Source organism: Balaenoptera borealis (genome assembly GCF_965194805.1).
Source record: "Balaenoptera borealis genome assembly, chromosome: 9".
NCBI lineage: Eukaryota > Metazoa > Chordata > Mammalia > Artiodactyla > Balaenopteridae > Balaenoptera > Balaenoptera borealis.
Genome location: NC_138873.1, coordinates 21,562,762 through 21,582,126, shown reverse-complemented (window position 1 = coordinate 21,582,126; position 19,365 = coordinate 21,562,762). Strand labels below are relative to the sequence as shown.

The 19,365-nt window shown below is 44.6% G+C and overlaps 1 protein-coding gene and 1 long non-coding RNA gene across 6 annotated transcripts in view; one reads left to right on the top strand and one right to left on the bottom strand.

Moving 5' to 3' along the window:
* The window catches only part of ADAT2 (adenosine deaminase tRNA specific 2), a 112,134-nt gene that overhangs the window by 45,117 nt on the left and 47,652 nt on the right, over positions 1-19,365 (bottom strand). For 3 of the 5 annotated variants that reach the window (XR_014248505.1, XR_014248506.1, XR_014248507.1), the window contains exon 7: positions 2,493-2,613. The exons of the other annotated variants lie outside the window; for them this stretch is intronic. The gene's annotated coding sequence lies outside the window, so the exon portion shown is untranslated. The remainder of the gene's footprint in view (positions 1-2,492; positions 2,614-19,365) is intronic. 5 annotated transcript variants of the gene reach the window in all.
* Positions 1-19,365, top strand: part of LOC309634953 — a 738,917-nt gene that overhangs the window by 674,114 nt on the left and 45,438 nt on the right. The gene's annotated exons all lie outside the window — the stretch shown is intronic.

Below are 19,365 nucleotides of genomic sequence, written 5' to 3'. Positions count from 1 at the left end.
GAGCCTGCTTCTTGCCCTTGTTGGCTGGTCAGAACCGTATGAGTTCCAAGACCTTGTTATGGAATGACTCTCCCTGAGCACTTCCCTGAGGCCGCTGGCCCTCCAGACAGGCACAAGCATCCTCTCTTTCCACAAACATCTGTTCTGTTGGGCCTCCAAGTGGGAGGGTGGGCACTTGGTGGCTGCCTGGCTCAGAAAGTGCCCATTATGAGCAGTAGATCATCTTGCATTCCATTAAGCATGTGATTACAGCCAGATGCTGTGGTGATGGGCATACAACAACTCCCTATAATAACCGTAATTACGATCCTGGTGTTTCTTTAGCTCAACATACTCTGAACTTCTTAAGTCAGAAGAAATTTGAAAGAATTGCTTATTAGAGGCTGCAATCAAATGGAGAAGGAGAACTTTCTTTATAAAGGGGGAAAATTCCTCCCTGACATTTTGGCTTATGCGCAGCTTTGCCCTGACAATGGCATGGTTCTGGAGTCCAGAATGAGCACGGCTCTGGCTCCACACGCCTACACTTATTTCTCTGCTTCCCTGTGCTTTGCTCTGCCTGGTTCCTTCTCAGCTGCTTCTCCTGGCTGGAAAGGAAAACAAGCACCTGCCTGCCCATCAGCTCCCATGCCCCCCACTGTGGGAGTCTGCCAAGTGGGGCACCTCCCCTGCCCACTCGGGTGAAGTTCTTGGAATACCCAGGGAGAGGGGGTCGTTCGACGCTGAAATTGGCTATGTGCTGTGATGACTAACAGCCACCTGGGCCTGCCATTCTTGTGGAGTCATCTATTTGTGGAACACGGAGCTGTTTAGGGGATATTTGTGCACACGCAAAGTCTTTACTTGTAGGAGCACATTTAAGGAGCTGGAAACCCAGTCTGTGAAGAAATATGTTGCCTTCGTTTTCTAGGGTTGCCATAACAAAATACCGCACACTGGCTGGCTTCGGTAAGGCATTTATTGTCTCGCAGTTCTGAAGGCTAGAAGCCAGAGATCAAGGTTTCTGCAGGAGTGGTTCCTTCCAAGGGCTGTGAGGGAGGGATCTGCTCCAGGCCGCCTTCCTTGGCTTGTAGATGAATGTCTTCTCCCTGGATTATCTTCACATTATTTTCCCTCTATGCGTGTCTTTCTCTTCACATTTTTTTTTTTTTAAGGACACCAGTCAGATTGGATTAGGGGCTCACCCTTCTCCAGTATTTTAACTCCCATCATTTTAACTAATTACATCTGCAACAACACCATTTCCAAGTAAGGTCACATTCTGAGGTACTGGAGGTCACATTCTGAGAACGTCAACATATGAATTTGGGGGAGGACATAAATTCAACCTATAACATGCATTGTGAGCCTACCATGTGCCCGGCACTGTGCTGAATTCAGGGGATACACTTGAACAAGAAAGGCAGTTTCTACCCTCCCAGAGCTTGACAGGAATACAGAGAGTAAAGAGAAAAATGACACAACAAAGTAATCAATAGATAAAGTGATCAACACTGCAATAGGGCCCTAGAAGGGGCCGTGGGAAATCACAGGAGGAGCTCCAACCCAGCTTAAGGAACCTGGGGAAGGCAGCCCCCGAGGAGGTGAGGTTGAGGCTGAGGTCTGGAGGATGATAGGAGCTCACCAGGGAAAGGTGGGGCAGAGCAGAGAGATATGCCAGGCGGATGTGACTAAAAGAGCCGAGGTCCAGAGGGGAGAAAGATTGTGGCCTGCAGAGAGAACTAAAAGAAATTCCGCAGGGTTGAAGTATAGCGTGTGAGGGTGTTTCCTGGGGGTTAAAGAGAGGAGGAAAAGGAGGACCAAGACAATGGTGGAAGGAAAATGATGCGGGGCCTGGTAAGCCCCCTGAGGATACTTGCATATAGACCTGAGGGAACTTGGGAGCCACTGAAGAATGCCATTTAGGAAACGACACAATCAGACTTAAGATTTAGAAACACCCCACTGGCTGCTGTCTGGCGAGGAGGGGAACAGGAAAGAAGACCACTTAGAGGGACATTTCTGTGGTCCAGGAGAGAGGTGACTGTAGCTTGAACGAGGACAGTGGCAGGAGATGGAGGTTTTGATGCCCACTCGTCCTTCACATCCCAGCCCAGGCTCCTGGGATCTCACAGAGCCTCCACCCTCTCCCACCTGCCACTTCACTTGTTTGTGTGAAGGCTTGATACCAATCTCTCTCCTATCATTTTATTTTTCAAATACTCACACAGTATTTACCATGTGCCAGGCACTGAGTGCATTAGAAATTATAATTCATGTAGGTGTCAAAAAGTAACCACGAAGCAGATGCTATTACTATCCCCATTTTACATAGGGAGACAAAAAGACCTTGTCAAAGGTCACAGAGCTAATGGTGGCAGCGCCAGCCCGTGACCTCTGGCTTCAGGGTCCACACTCTTAACCATGACGCTACCCTCTATCCTACAGGCAGGCGCCACTTCCTCATCCCACCCAGCAGAACACCAGGCATGCAACAGGCCCTTAATACATACTTGTTGAATGAATGTTGGCGATGATCAGATGTGTATGGTAGGTGACAGAGGTTGGGGGGCAGGTGTCAAAGGTGACTTCCAGGACTTTCAGCTTGGGTGGGAGGTGAGGCTATTCACTGAGCTGAGGATCAAGAAGGCAGAAGCTGTTACAGGGGCTGTGAAGGGAAAGCAACTGGGACATCCTGATGGGACACAGCGCTTCTTACACCCTGGGCATCTGGAGCCTTGGGGCCCCCCTCAATAGTTTTGTATCACCGCTGCCTTGGTGAGAATAACATTAATCTGAAACTTTTTCGGCCTTACCCCATAACAGCTGAATAACAGCTATTAGCTTTGGACTCTAGGCATTTTTATGAGATCTTAGTTCCAGGGCTTGAGGTTTGGCAAAAAGAGCATATTATTCACACACAAAATAACTACATTAAAATAGCATTAAGAGTCTGGTTTACACTGACAAAACCTAGGAAATTCAGAACTATGGGGAAAAGCCTGTCCTGAGTTCACCCTCACCACTAGGCTGGTGTGGCTCCTTCGGCATTGAGGGCAGAGAGAAAGGTTCCCACTGGGCAGAAGGAGCCACGCTGGGGAAATACGAGGCAGCCCAGGTGAGGGGGGAAGGAGGAGGAGGAGGAGGAGGAGGAGGAGGAGGAGGAGGTGGAGGAAGGGCCATTACAGCAAGGGCCATGGTCCCCGGGCCAGGCCCACTCCCTGGAGCCTGTATGGTGATGCAGGCATGAAGCACCGGCCCTGGAGGTCACAGCCCAATCCCAGGGCCAGGAAAACATGTCAGCACCAGCCTCTGGCTCCTCTGGGCTGGAGACCTCCTTCCTACAAGCTGATGACAATGAGACATTCACATCTTTGCCCCATGGGGAAGAAGCCTCATATTTCCATCCCTCTACTGAACTTGGACACAAGGGAACTCACAGGCAGATACATTGCTTCCCCACCTAATACTCATCTTTTTTTTTTTTTTTATTTATTTATTTATGTATTTATTTTTGGCTGTGTTGGGTCTTCGTTTCTGTGCGAGGGCTTTCTCTAGTTGCGGCAAGCGGGGACCACTCTTCATCGCGGTGCGTGGGCCTTTCACTGTCGCGGCCTCTCTTGTTGCGGAGCACAGGCTCCAGACACGCAGGCTCAGTAGTTGTGGCTCACGGGCGTAGTTGCTCCGCGGCATGTGGGATCTTCCCAGACCGGGGCTCGAACCCGTGTCCCCTGCATTGGCAGGCAGATTCTCAACCACTGCGCCACCAGGGAAGCCCCTAATACTCATCTTTTGAAGGAACTGAAGAGAAAGAAGCTCAATAATGGGTGAACAAAAAGTGTTGGCTGTGTTTCCACACGGAAGCGTGGCTGGTTATAGCACTGGGAGACCATTCTGTTAAGTAAGTTTGAGAATTTAAATAATCTTGATTTGGGGTTGCATTGAGAGTTGGGGAGAGAAGTAAGGAAAAGAAATTCCCTCCTCTTGGCCAAAAAAGACCTTTCTCTATTTGAGAGGAGGTGGAACCATTTGTTACTCACTTACTTGCTTGCTTTATTTATTTATTTATCTATCTATCTATCTATCTATCCGTCCAGGTTTATTGAGGTATAATTGACAAACAAAATTGTAAGATATTTAAAGTGTACAACATGATGATTTTCCATATATATTCACTGTGAAAAGATTTCCCCTGTGGAGTTAATTACCACGTTCATCACCTCACATAGTTATCTTTTTTGTGTGCGTGAGAACATTTTAGTTCTACTCTCTTGGCAAATTTCAATTATATGATATAGTGTTATCAATTATAGTCACCATGTTATACATTAGGTCCTCAGACCTTATTCATCTTATAACTGACAGTTTGTATAGTTGGTTCTTCAGATGTACTTTGGAAGAAATTTCTGTAATTCTAGAATTCACCAGGGCATTTTGGGTAAGAACTTCCCCCAAGCTTTTGAAAATAAAGTGTAATCCAAGAGCTCGAAAATGAGTCAGGTTGTTTTTAAATATGGTGAGAGTTACCCCATCTAACCAATTTTAAAATGACAAAATACAGTCCTTGGAGAAGCTGCCATGGTCTAGCCTAAAGTGACAGGGGCGGAAGGGATAGCGAGACACCCCTCCATATACAAGAATCCCAAAGGGATTTTGTAAAATAAAAATAAAATGTGATGTTAATTCCATCAAGTTATTGCCCTCTTCCAATAGCTTTTGAATTTCATTAAACTGTTCATCCTCCCGATTTCTCAGTGATTAATAAATCCCTTTTCTCTGCCCTACAATTACTATTCACCAGAATAATAACCAAATGGATGGGCTCATTTAACCCTTATAGTAATCCTATGAGGTAGCTACTCTTGTTATCCCCACTGATAACGTACCGATGTTATTTATCATTGTGATCTGTAATGATGTTAAGGTATTGACCAAGGTCACACATATGTGGTGGAGCTGGAACTGGAACCCCACGTTCCAATTAAGCTGGCACTTAGCCATCCATCCCCCACCCCAGACCTGAGTTGCCTGTTAAAACCAGCTGGGAGATATCCAGAGCCATAGAGCTCATGACTCTTCCAGAAGTTCTCATCTTAGCTTGAGAAACCCTTTTCTCTATTAACCAAATGAGGGATAGAAAAAGCAATTGTGCTCATTTCTAAATTGTTCAAAGTGACTTTAAAAATCATGTCTTCTTGAAAGCACATTGAAGGCCCATTTCATTCACCTCTCATCTCAAATGGGAAAACTGAGAGGGTTTTATGCTACCGGTTCAAAAGCTGAGCTGGGGATAAAGTGCAGGAAGACTCAGGCTTTAGCAAATGACCTGGCATCGGGACTTCCCTGGTGGTGCAGTGGGTAAGACTCCATGCTCCCAATTTATGGGGTCCGGGTTCAATCCCTGGTCGGGGAACTAGATTCCTCAAGCATGCCACAACTAAGAGTTCACAAGCTGCAACCAAGAAACCCGCATGCCGCAACTAAAAGATCCCACGTGCCGCCACTAAGATCTGGCGCAGCCAAAATAAATAAATAAATAATTTTTTTAAAAAAGGAAAGAAAAAAGAAAATGACCTGACATCACTTTTCCAATACGCTATAAAATGTTAATAATTCTGAGTAATCTGACTGAAAATGCATTAAAGTACAGGACAGCAGGAGGTTGAGAGAAAGTCATTTTTTGTGCCCCTCCTGACCTGCCATTTAGCAAAGCAGGGACAACTTTGGCTCTGTCATGGAGTGCAGCTATTAAGATGTCACAGCCGTGATTCTGTGACACTCCATCAGAGGACACTGGTGGTACCTCCCTCTTTTCTGTTTGGAAGAAAGAGACAGGAGGGGTTGTTCAAATACTGGCTGCGGATGGGGTGTGGAGAGACAGTGTAAACATGGGCTAGAACAAGTTCAGAGAGACACACAGGACACGGTGACATCAGTAGAACCAGGCCTGTCAAAGCCAGTGACAGACAGCACATGGAAGATTTCTTGTGGAGCTCTAGATAATTCTGTTCCGGCTGGAATCTTTAGTTAACAGTCCAGAAGGGCCTGTTAACTGTGACTTAACTTTAAGTTTGAATGAAAAGCACAAGTAGTTGACACGTTTCTTGGTAACACCTTTTGATAAAGGATGCATTTGTCTCTAGTTTTGTACTAAAATTCTTTAGTTGGGACTCTCTTAAAACTCCTCTCCGGAGGTTGAATTTTGAGCCTTTTCCACCCTCCCCATCCCACGAGCCTGCTCCTAGCGCACATACACACGCACACATACACACATGTGCACAGACCCACCAATCCCGGGTGAGGGCTCGCTCGACTGGGATGTGAGCTGCAGGCCTGCGCTCAGTATATCCCCACCAGACTGAAGCTGGGAGGCCCCAGCGGGACCAACGCAGGAGGTCTGAGCCAGTCTTGCTCCCTACCTCCCAGGAAATATCTCTTTTCAATCATGCCCATGGGTTGTTTGCTACTTGAGCTGTGAGGACTCAGTGAGAAGAAAATGGTAGAAGGAAGAAATGCTTGGGTATCAGAAACAGGGGTGTTGAGAAATGAAAATGAAGTATAGGGTTTCACTGACCCTTTCTCTTTCCCCTTTGCTGCTTTTTTGTAGTTCAAAATCCCACAGGTGTGAACGTGGTAAACTATGTATCCTTGTTTTATCACCTCATTAAATAACACCTCACTCTGAGACAGGCTGAGTTATGACACCTGAAGGTACAGAAAGTCAGATCGAGGATGGGGGGACACACCTGCTCTATGAAGTCTCTGGGTTCATCCCCCAGCACTTGGCATCCTGGTGAAGGACGAGGCCGTCACCGCATGACCAGCTAGCTTCTCCTGGAGATGACGAAACCCACACACCACGCTGAGGTTTTGGCTTTGGAAACACTGAAGAGAAAGTGTGTGTGGTTCTTGTAAAAGCTGTTTGACTACAGTGGGTTGGCTTTGTCGCTGCCCAGAGGCAGGAGAAAGGACGAGGTGAGTAATCTCGTTATTCATTGGCTCTGCTGCAGTGCTGGATGGCTTCACAGGGTCTGTCCTGGGCTGGGAGGTGGGCAGAGACCTCCAAAATCCTGCAACCTGTGATTCACAGGAGTAAGTGCCCTTCTTCACGTGCTGCTGTCAAGGACCATGGACACGTTGTCATTACTGGAAAGGGTGAGACCATTCTGATTGGATACAGTCACATTGGGTGTTTTAAATTTTAGTCAGCAGACAAACAAGCCTTTGTTCTTTCAGGCAACAAACTACCTTTCTGAAGATGACAGCAGGCCCATTTAATAGAAGACCCAGGTGGCTTCCGATATCAGTTAACAGCATTAAACAATTTTTGCAAAGGGGGAAAAAAATCACAATTTCTTACTTTCAAGTAACTGATAATATGATTACAAAGTACCCTTGCCTGTCCTCTCCCTGTTACCTCTACATCAAAGGATAAAGTTACTTTTCTAGAAAAGGACATCAGCAAGTGCAAATTCACACATAGGATGCCTGTGAACGTGCCAGCACCCAGATGTGCTGAGGAGTGAGAACGGAGGTGGAGGGACAGGCTGATGAGAAGGGCTTCCTCAGGGCAGGAGCTGCAAATCGGCTTTAGAGGAGACAGGGGAGCAGGGCCGGCAGCGCGAGCGATTTCCAAGGCGACAGGGATGCGAGGAAGCAAATGCATGCAGGCAAGTCTCTGGGAGAAGAGAATTGTGCTTTTTCGTTTGTCCAAAAGCAAGCGATGTAAATCCAGCGGGAAAGGCAGATTTATGACATGGTTGGGACAATCGTTCCAAAGAAATTTTAGTTTCCCAGTTTAGTTTGTTGTTGTCGTTCTGACTCTCAAAACATGACGCTCACTTTGCAGCCAGCGCAGGTGTGGTCACTGAGTCCACACATGTGGAGCTAGCCACCCCTCCGTGCCAGGCCCGTTTCTCGGGGCTGCCCGGGGGCCTTGAAGAACACCGGCAATGTCCCTGCTGCCGTTGAGCTCGCTCTCTTGCCTGGGAGACGGGCAGATGGCAAGTGGATAAACAGAGATCAAGTCTCAGAGTGAGAAGAAAAATAAAACGCTCATGTGATAAGTGACGGAGAGGGAGTAGCGTTTGATAGGGTAGTTGGGAAAGACCTCTCGGAGGTTGGGACATTTGGTCAGGGAACTGAATAAATGTCAAGAAGCAGCAGCCAATCTTGCAGAGTGAAACGTGCATTCCAGGCAGAGAGAACAGAAAGTGTGACAGCCCTGAGGAAATGAGATTGGTGCTCTAGGAACAGAAAGAAGGCCAGGGCGGCTGAGAAGGAGAGGGATTGGGCAGGACAGTGACAGGAGAGGAGGTGGGAGGTATGGGCCAGATCAGAGGGGCCTTGGAACTCAAGCAAGGAATTTGACTTTATTGTTACAGGTAACAGGAAAGCAAGGCAGTGATTTGATTTAGGCAGAGTAGGATTATAATTCAACATGTAAATACAGTGTATGAATTAGACCCTAGCAGGCAATCCCAGAAGCTCTCAGAGCACTGGGGACGTGGGTGAATGGATGACTAACCAGGGATCAGAGGTGTCCTTGGGGTCTATAAGGTGGACAGATCCACACGGGATTTTTTTGGACCTTATAAGAGACTCTAGTACCTTACACAGATACATTTTCACAAGTGTACGTACTGTACCAGGAGCATCCAAATGACATATGTATACTCCACTTCCTAAGCATGTGTGTGGTCATGAATGATATCCAAATTTAAAAGACAATGAATTCTACAGACTGCATCTAGCATTCGCAGTGGCTCTTCTAAGATTCCATGTCTGGCGAGCATGCTGCAAACACAATCTGAAAAGGAGAGGGGGAAATCTCAGCTCTGGTTCCAAACCAGCCGCCATCCTCAGGAAGCCCCCAGGACCCTCGGGAAGAACCAATCTGTCTGTTATCATCTCTGTGACAGATCAGAATCATGGGTATCTTGTCATCATTTCCTGGCCAAGATTTTGTCTCCAGACTCTAGCTCACTCATTTCTGACAACATGTTGAAAGTGAAATACGCCTCCCCACCCCTCTTCTTTCCTTTTAAAATTTATGACTTTTGCAGTTTTGTTAAAATTAAAAGTTGCTTGAGATTTTCAGAATGAGATATCCCTTCACCCATCAGCATGTAGATGGCAAGATTTAAGGGGGTGGAAAAATATTAAATGCAGATCATCTTGGAACATACAGAATGAGATATAACATTTTTAGAGAAAGGAAGAGGATTTTAAAATTCAGGCAGCCCACCATACACCAATGAGGAGTGTGTCAGAATTATTCTTATTCATCAATTCTGATGGCTCCGGGGCCCCAGCAGAGAAGCCACCCCGTTCTCTGTTGTTTAATGGATGCTGGTTAAAAGGTTTCTGTGCAGAAAAGTGGTATCCATCTCCAATCTTGCCTGCCTTGTTCCATCAAGTCAGGGTTGATGACAGAGGCCCAGGTAATTTGTTCTGCTGCTCTTGTCCTGATAGCTGATCTCAGGATGGCACTAGATGTGATGTTTACTATTTGGCCACCTGCCATGAGTCTTGTATTTTAAAGGACTTTAAAGAGAAACACACACACACAATTCAGAATGCTAAGCTAGAAGACTCTTATTTTCTGTTTTAAATATTTCAACTTACAATTAAGGAAACAGATCCATGACGAATGGTTTATTTCCCAAGGTAGCAACAGGACAGGAAGTCACATTTCCTTCTACCAAATTCACCCAGAGCCACTTTTCGGTTTTATAGTCCCCCAACAGTCTAGGCTCACTGACAGCTCTCCTAGGGCTCAGCCACGTGGTGTTAAAGCAGTTGTAGGGGATTCTGCCTTAACGTGGTCAGGGTAGAACACAACCTCCAAATACAATATGGCCTTTACCCTATTTTTATTCATCTTTTTCCTTCAAATCACAGGGATTCCTAATCTATCAAATTACGCTAGCCAAAACCCTCATCTACACAAAACACAGCCAGCGATCAAGAAGTAAGCAAGAAAGGCACCTTTTAGGCAAAAATAGCTCTCTTCTGGTCCACACTAAAAGATGGTGCATGCTGGGTCCTCTCAGGCCTTGGTTGGTGTCTCAGACTCCAGTTTAACAACCTTAACAAGCTGGTTTGAAGGGTTTTTCAGCACCCAGAAGCCTGGGAGCAGCAAAGAAGGAAATAGAAGAGATGCTCCTATGGGTCAGAAGCTGCAGGCCACACACTGATGGCACTGAGAAGGCGCCCCAGACCGCAAGGCAGGGAAGCAACACCAATATCCACCCAAAGCAGACACGCTATTCAAAAGGATGGTCTCCCAAACCTCCACGGGCCCTGGAACCAGCTCTGCCAACAGCTGGAGACAGCGATCAATGCTTTAAAGCTATTCCTGATTTAAACATTTCAAAGTACACGCTGCTATATTTAAAAGAGATAACAAACAAGGACTTAGTGTATAGCACAGGGAACTCTGCTCAATACTCAATACCCTGTAGTAACCTAAATGGGAAAAGAATTTGAAAAAAAATGGAATTAATTAAAAAAAGGTTTTATTTATCATGCTTTGAAGAAACAGAAAAGTACAATATGTTTTAGCAAGACTGGCAAGACTACGATGCAACGTGGCAGTAACGGTTAAAATTGTATTGTGTGAAGGGTATAAAGACACAAAACCCCTCAGGTGTGTAAGATCCCCAGCGGCTTCGCGTGGCCCAAATATTCCCGATGCTCAATTCTCTTCTCTTCAGCCTCCCCTGAAATCCAACCCCAGCCAGCCAAGGAGATCACGTGCTGATCCCCGATTTTTACGCTAAGGAAGCATTGATCGTCTTGGAAAACAGCTTCAATTACACCTCAGTGCAAATTACAGACGACCTGGACGGCGAGCATGTTTGAGACGATGTCCATCCCAGTCCTGGGTCTATATCCACAGCACTCAGCAGACCCTGAGGGGGAGGTCAGTTCTTCTACATTTTCTACCTAAACTGGACACTTTCTCTGCACGCTGCTCTCAACCTCCTCCCCTTGAAGAGTAATTTGTTTGGTACTGGGATTTTTTTTTTTTTAATGTGCTGGACCATGCTGGTTAGACGAAGACATTGTCACAGCTGTTTTGTTAAAGTGTGCATTTCTTCTATGCTCTTTATCCCACTCCTCCTTATAAATGAATATGTTTTTATGGTTTCTCCTCATAAAAAGCAAATTGGAAACCAAAGAATACTATTTTTAAAACAAAGAATCTTTACAAGAAAAGATTCTCTTCTCAGGACTTTAAACAGAAACACACACGCCCCCAACCTCAACCTACCCACCCCACACACACCAAAGTCATGAAATAGGAAAAAATTCTCAGTACAACGTGGGGACACTGAAGTGTTCTTTTAAAGCTATTTACAAACAGGGCTGTTGTTCAAACCCTGGAGTCCGGGTCACAAAATCTAAGTATGTAGGGGACACTTCCACGTGCAGGAGAAGGAGCCGAAGTCCTGGCCTGGCCACCCTGCTGGGTAGACTCATAGGAGGGTTGTGAGCACATCAGTAATTGTTCTAAGGCCAAACACACAGCCTTCGGGAGAAACAAAAAGATGCCCAAGAGCTCTCCTCACTAGTGGCTGTCCACAAACAAAACCAGTGGCCCAGGCTGGTAATCCCTAAGATACCAGAGTCAGTTAGAAAAAAACTATGGCACCAATTAATTTGGATTTCCACACCCGACTCTTTCCCTATCTGATCAATTGTAAACTGGTTTTTTTCCAGTTGGACCGAACAACCCAGGAAAATAAAAATTTTAAACAAGCAAAAAAAAAAAAAAAAAAAAAAAAATCCTCAACAAACTAGCATTTCTTAATCAAGTAGTTGTTTTGTTCCCTACCTCCCCATGCCCAATGTGGACTTACAAATAGGCACAGCCCCACTCAGACCATTCCACCAGTCCTGCCAGCAGCTGAGAGTTTAGCTAAAATGATCATCATAGTCAACTGGAATTCTGAAACCAACTAATGCTCGGTTTGGTGCTGTTTATTGGAAATGGGTGAATTATTCCATGATCTAAGTGTTGACCCCTTTAGTGTGCCTTCCCAGACAGCTGCGTTCTTCGGAAAACTGCAAAAGAACATAGGAGAGTATAAGAACCCAGGATGGCTGAGAAAGATTTTGCTGGCACAAAAGTCAAGGGAAAACAAAGCGTTTTTGAGCAATACCGTGTAAGTTTAGCAATCTAAGTACTTATTCTCTCTGCAGAGAGTGTACATGACTAACACAGCCAATTGTGAGTGAGTGAGTGAAGTGAGTGTTGAAAAAAAAGTGTAAAATGAAAGACAATTTCAAATAGTTATAATGTTATGTTTCTGAAATTAAACTTCTGGTTAACGTGGTAGAAGAAGTAGGGATTTTATTTTACTCTCTTCTCTGAAAACTGTTTTCAATGAAACAAAGAAATGACCATGCCCCAAACAAAACACACTGCCAAAAACTCTAAAGCCTGGACTGAGGCGGGGAAGGAGGCTAAGGACCACGTCTTTAGAGCTCAGGCAAAATGCCGATTTCCTCAATGTCAGATCTGAAGACAAAGCCGGCATCCTTGGCAGGGCTTCAGGTAAGGGTGTGCAGGCAGGGCCCTGCAGAAGGATGCCTGGCCCAGAGGGTAAGCAGACGGAGCTGGAATCAAGCCCCTGCCCTGTTCTACAAGCAGCGCTAAATGCCTTCCCCAGATCACCCGAAGACAGCATCTGCTCCCCGAGCACTAGCCAGCAGGCATTACCCAAAGCCTTCCTGTAATTCACACATGACCCCGTGTAGGCTGCTGACAGCCCTGGGTCTTCAGTGAGAGAAAGGAGACCTGGGAGCTGGACATGCTGTGGATGAAGAGGAGAAAGTCCGCGCAGAATCCAGTCCACCCTCTAAAATGGCACGGAGTCAGCCTGTGCTTGAGGTATCTCCCCATACCTGCTAATTCATTTCTTTGGAAACACATCTCCCGTTTATTTTTGACCTTCAAGAATGAGGGTGGCTCTCAGCAAAGTCCTTTAAATAAAAAATAACCCAGTTACAGTTGCTTCCCTCTCTCTAACTAAGCAAGCAAGGATGAAAGGAACATAGGGGAAAACAAGTGAAGGACACACATCACAGGAAGACTCTCTTAAGGAAACAAATTTCAGCCAGCAAGATTTCTTTTAAAAAAAGAAAGAAGGGAAGAAAAGAAAGAAAGAAGGAAGGAAGGAAGGGAGGGAGGGAGGGAGGGAGGGAGAAAGGAAGGAAGGAAGGAAGGAAAGAAAAAGATTTTATGTGTTAATTTTACAGGTCAATATGATTGGGCTAAGGGATGCCCGGATAGCTGGTTAAACATTATTTCTGAGTGTGTTTGTGAGAGTGTTTCTAGAAGAGATTAGCATTTGAGTCTGTAGACTGGGTAAAGAAGACTGCCCTCACCAGTGTGAGTGGGCCTCACTGAATCCATTGAAGGCCCAAAAGAACAAAAAGGCAAAAGAAAGAGGAATTTGCTCTGTTTGCTTGAGCTGGGACAGCTGTCTTCTGCCTTCAGTGTTCCTGGTTCTCAGACCTTCAGACCTGGACTGAATTACACCACTGGCATTGCTGGTCCTTTAGCTTGCAGATGGCAAATAGTGGGACTCCTTGGCCTCCATAATCATGTGAGCAAATTCTATAATAAACCTCTTTTATTTACAGCTATAGCTAGCTAGCTACTTCTCTACCTATCTATCCATCTATCTACCTCCTGTTGTTTCTCTTTCTCTGGAGAAGCCTGACTAACACAGGGGAAAAAAAGAGACAAAAATTCAAAAAATAATTGGCAAACAACAGAAAACAATCAAAAGGAAACTAGCAAATATGTACATTTGAAATTTTGATCAACCCTGTTAATTGGACATCTAAAGATGTTCATCAATATTCACTCGTACCAAAAATAGATGAAAGTTTTCCCACATCCATGCTAACTTGGGATATTTTCAAGTTTTTAAACTCATGGTAGTCTGTTGGATGGAAAAATGGCTACTCTTAATTTTAATTATCATTTGCCCAGTGGTTAGTGGAAGTCAAGCATGTTTACATTTGTTTACTGGTCATGTGTATTTGGCCACATCTAGAAGTATCCTCCTGTGCTGGGAAGAATTCTGAAAAGAAATATGAATGACATTCTCAATTGGGAAAAAGCAGACTCAGTACTTTTGAGGTCAGACTCTGCTGGCGTTTTAGCAGTGTAGAGTAAGCTCAGTCATTAGGGACAGACTTTTGAGAAAATCTAGAGGGTCAAATTACAAGGTTTTCTAAATTTGGGGTCAGCCAAAGGCACAGAAAAGAGAGGAAACAGAATCAGAGAAGTCAGGGAAATCTTATTCAGGGTCAGACAAAGCAGTGTCCTAAACAGTGTGGCTGAGATAAAAGAGTAATACTGAAAAGGCCTCCATCTACCAAAGTAGCCTTGCTAACACCCACAACTTCGAAAGTAATGATTTGGGGACCAGGCTTCGAATCTTTGAAGGTCCATGGTTAAGCAACACATGAGCACAAGATTTCTGAGTACCAACTATGCAGCAGACATTGTCCTAGGCATTGAATAAATCAGAAGGCACTGGAGGGGGGCCCTTCAAGATGGCGGAGGAGTAAGATGTGGAGATCACCTGCCTCCCCACAAATACATCAGAAATACATCTACGTGTGAAACAACTCCTACAGAACACCTACTGAATGCTGGCAGAAGACCTCAGACTTCCCAAAAGGCAAGAAACTCCCCATGTACTTGAGTAGGGCAAAAGAAAAAAGAAAAAACAGAGACAAAAGAATAGGGACAGGACCTGCACCTCTGAAAGGGAGCTGTGAAGGAGGAAAAGTTTCCACACACTAGGAAGCCCCTTCATTGGCGGAGACTGCGGGGGGCGGAGGGGGGAAGCTTAGGAGCCACGGAGGAGAGCGCAGCTACAGGGGTGCAGAGGGCAAAGCGGAGAGATTCCCGCACAGAGAATCGGTGCCAGCAAGCACTCACCAGCCTGAGAGACTTGTCTGCTCACTCAGACAAGTGAGCGGGGGCGGGGGCTGGGAGCTGAGGCTCTGGCTTCGGAGGTCGGATCCCAGGGAGAGGACTGGGGTTGGCTGCGTGAACACAGCCTGAAGGGGGCTAGTGCGCCACAGCTAGCTGGAAGGGAGTCCGGGAAAAGGTCTGGAGCTGCCAAAGAGGCAAGAGACCATTGTTTCGGGGTGCGCGAGGAGAGGGGATTCCTTCCCCGTGTGCCCACAGATGGCAGAGCACTGCCTAAACTAGCTCCAGAGATGATAGCCATGGCTATCAGCTCGGACCCTAGAGATGGGCATGAAATGCTAAGGCTGCTGCCACTGCCACCAAGAATACCGCATGCAAGCACAGGTCACTATCCACACAACCCCCGCCCCCCACCCCTGAGAGCCTGTGCAGCCCGCCACTGCCAGGGTCCCATGACCCAGGGACAACTTCCCTGGGAGAACACATGGCGTGCCTCAGGCTGTTGCAATGTCATGCCGGCCTCTGCCACTGCAGGCTCGCCCCGCATTCCAATTATGACTACTGTACCCCTCCCTCCCCCAGACCTGAGTGAGCCAGAGCCCCCAGTCAGCCACTGCTTTAACCCCCTCCTGTCTTGGCAGGGAACAGACACCTGAGGGTGGCCTACATGCAGAGGCGGGACCAAAACCAAAGCTAAACCCCAGGAGCTGTGCAAACAATGAAGGGAAAGAGAAATTTCTCCATGCAGCCTCAGGAGCAGCAGATTAAATCCCCACAATCAACTTGATGTACCCTGCATCTGTGGAATACTGAATAGACAATGAATCGTCCCAAAATTGAGGTGATGGACATTGGGAGCAACTGTAGGCTTGGGGTTTGCTGTCTGCGACTGAGTTGTTTCTGATTTTTATGTTTATCTTAGTTTAGTTTTTAGCACTAGTTATCATTGGTGGATTTGTCTATTGGTTGGGTTGCTCTTCTTTTTTTTTTTAATTATTTTTTTATGTTAATAATTTTTTAATTTATTATTTTTATTCTTTTTTCTTTCTTTTTTTCACCTTTTTCTTCTGAGCCATGTGGCTGACAGGCCTGAGCCTCTGAGGTGGGAGAGCCAAGTTCAGGACATTGGACCACCTGAGACCTCCTGGCCCTATGTACTATCAATCGGTGAGAGCTCTCCCAGAGATCTCTGTCTCAATGCTAAGACCCAGCTCCACCTAATGGCCAGCAAGCTCCAGTACTGAATGCCCCATGCCAAACAACTAATAAGACAGGAACACAACCCTACCCATTAGCAGAGAGGCTGCCTAAAATCATACTAAGTTCACAGACACCCCAAAACACACCACTGGATGCAGCCCTGCCCACCAGGAAGACAAGATCCAGCCCCACCCACCAGAACATAGACACCAGTCCCCTCCACTAGGAAGCCTACACAAGCCACTGAACCAACCTCACCCACTGGAGGCAGACACCAAAAACAATGAGAACTACAAACCTGCAGACTGTGAAAAGGAGACCCCAAACACAGTAAGTTAAACAAAATGAGAAGACAGAGAAATATGCAGCAGATGAAGGAGCAAGGTAAAAACTCACCAGAAAAAACAAATGAAGAGTAAATAGGCAGGCTACCTGAAAAAGAATTCAGAGTACTGACAGTAAAGATGATCCAAAAGTTTAGACATAGAATGGAGAAAATAAAAGAAACGTTTAACAAGGACCTAGAAGAACTAAAGAGCAAACAAACAATGATGAACAACACAATAAATGAAATTAAAAATTCTCTAGAAGGAATAAATAGAATAACTGAGGCAGAAGAACGGAGAAGTGACATGGAAGATAAAAGAGTGCAAATAACTATCGTAGAGCAGAATAAAGAAAAAAGAATGAAAAGAATTCAGGACAGTCTCAGAGACCTCTGGGACAACATTAAATGCACCAACATTCAAATTATAGGGGTCCCAGAAGAAGAAGAGAAAAAGAAATGGTCGGAGAAAATATTTGAAGAGATTATAGTTAAAAACTTCCCTAACATGGGAAAAGAAATAGTCAATCAAGTACAGGAAGTGCAGAGAGTCCCATACAGGATAAATTCAAGGAGAAAAATGCCAAGACACATATTAATCAAACTATCAAAAATTAAATACAAAGAAAAAATATTAAAAGCAGCAAGGGAAAAGCAACAAATAACATACAAAGGAATCCCCATAGGGTTAACAGCTGATCTTTCAGCAGAAACTCTGCAAGCCAGAAGGAAGTGGCAGAACATATTTAAAGTGATGAAAGAAAAATAAAATAAAATAAAATAAATAAAGTGATGAAAGAGAAAAACCTACAACCAAGATTACTCTACCCAGCAAGGACCTCATTCAGATTCGAGGGAGAAATTAAAACCTTTACATACAAGCAAAAGTTAAGAGAATCCAGCACCACCAAACCAGTTTTACAACAAATGCTAAAGGAACTTCTCTAGGCAGGAAACACAAGAGAAGGAAAAGACCTACAAACACAAACACAAAACAATTAATAAAATGGTAATAGGAACATACATATTGATAATTACCTTAAATGTAAATGGATTAAATGCTCCAACCAAAAGACACAGACTGGCTGAAAGGATACAAAAACAAGACCCATATATATGCCGTCTACAAGAGACCCACTTCAGACCTAGGGACACATACAGACTGAAAGTGAGGGGATGGGAAAAGATATTCCATGCAAATGGAAATCAAAAGAAAGCTGCAGTAGCAATTCTCATATAAGACAAAATGGACTTTAAAATAAAGACTATTACAAGAGACAAAGAAGGACACTACATAATGATCAAGGGATCAATCCAAGAAGAAGATATAACAATTGTAAATATGTATGCACCCAACATAGGAGCACCTCAATACATAAGGCAAATGCTAAGAGCCATAAAAGAGGAAATCAACAGTAACACAATAATAGTAGGGGACTTTAACACCCCACTTTCACCAATGGACAGATCATCCAAAATGAAAATAAATAAGGAAACACAAGCTTTAAATGACAAATGAGACAAGGTGGACTTAATTGATATTTATAGGACAGTCCATCCAAAAACAACAGAATACATTTACTTCCCAAGTCCTCATGGAACATTCTCCAGGATAGATCATATCTTGGGTCACAAATCAAGCTTTGGTAAATTTAAGAAAATTGGAATCATATCAAGTATCTTTCCGACCACAATGTTATGAATCTAGATATCAGTTACAGAAAAAAAATGTAAAAAATACAAACACATGGAGGCTAAACAATATGCTACTAAATACCCAAGAGATAACTGAAGAATCAAAGAGGAAATCAAAAAATACCGGGCTTCCCTGGTGGCGCAGTGGTTTAGAATCCACCTGCCAATGCAGGGGACACGGGTCCGAGCCCTGGTCTGGGAAGGTCCCACATGCTGCAGAGCAACTAAGCCAGTGAGCCATAACTACTGAGCCTGCACTCTAGAGCCCCTGAGCCACAACTACTGAGCCCGCGAGCCACAACTACTGAAGCCCACAGGCCTAGAGCCCATGCTTCGCAACAAGAGAAGCCACCACAATGAGAAACCTACGCACAGCAACAAAGAGTAGCCCCTGCTCGTTGCAACTAGAGAAAACCTGCACGCAGCAATGAAGACCTAACACAGCCAAAAATAAATAAATAAATAAATTTATATAGATTTAAAAAAATACCTAGAAATAAATGACAATGAAAATACGAAGACCTAAAACCTATGGGATGCAACAAAAGCAGTTCTAACAGGGAATTTTATAGCAACACAATCCTACCTCAAGAAACAAGAAAAATCTCAAATAAACAACATAACCTTACACCTAAAGCAATTAGAGAAAGAAGGACAAAAAAAACCCTAGCAGAAGGAAAGAAATCATAAAGCTCAGATCAGAAATAAATGAAAAAGAAATGAAGGAAACAATAGCAAAGATCAATAAAACTAAAAGCTGGTTCTTTGAGGAGATAAACAAAATTGATAAACCATTAGCCAGACTCATCAAGAAGAAAAGGGAGAAGACTCAAATCAACAGAATCAGAAATTAAAAAGGAGAAGTAACAACTGACACTGCAGATATACAAAGGATCATGAGAGATTACTACAAGCAACTCTGCCAATAAAATGGACAACCTGGAAGAAATGGACAAGTTCTTCGAAAAGCACAACCTTCTGAGACTGAACCAGGAAGAAATAGAAAATATAAACAGACCAATCACAAGCACTGAAATTGAAACTGTGATTTAAAATCTCCCAACAAACAAAAGCCCAGGACCAGATGGCTTCACAGGCGAATTCTATCAAACATCTAGAGAAGAGCTAACACCTATCGTTCTCAAACTCTTCCAAAATATAGCAGAGGGAGGAACACTCCCAAACTCATTCTATGACATCA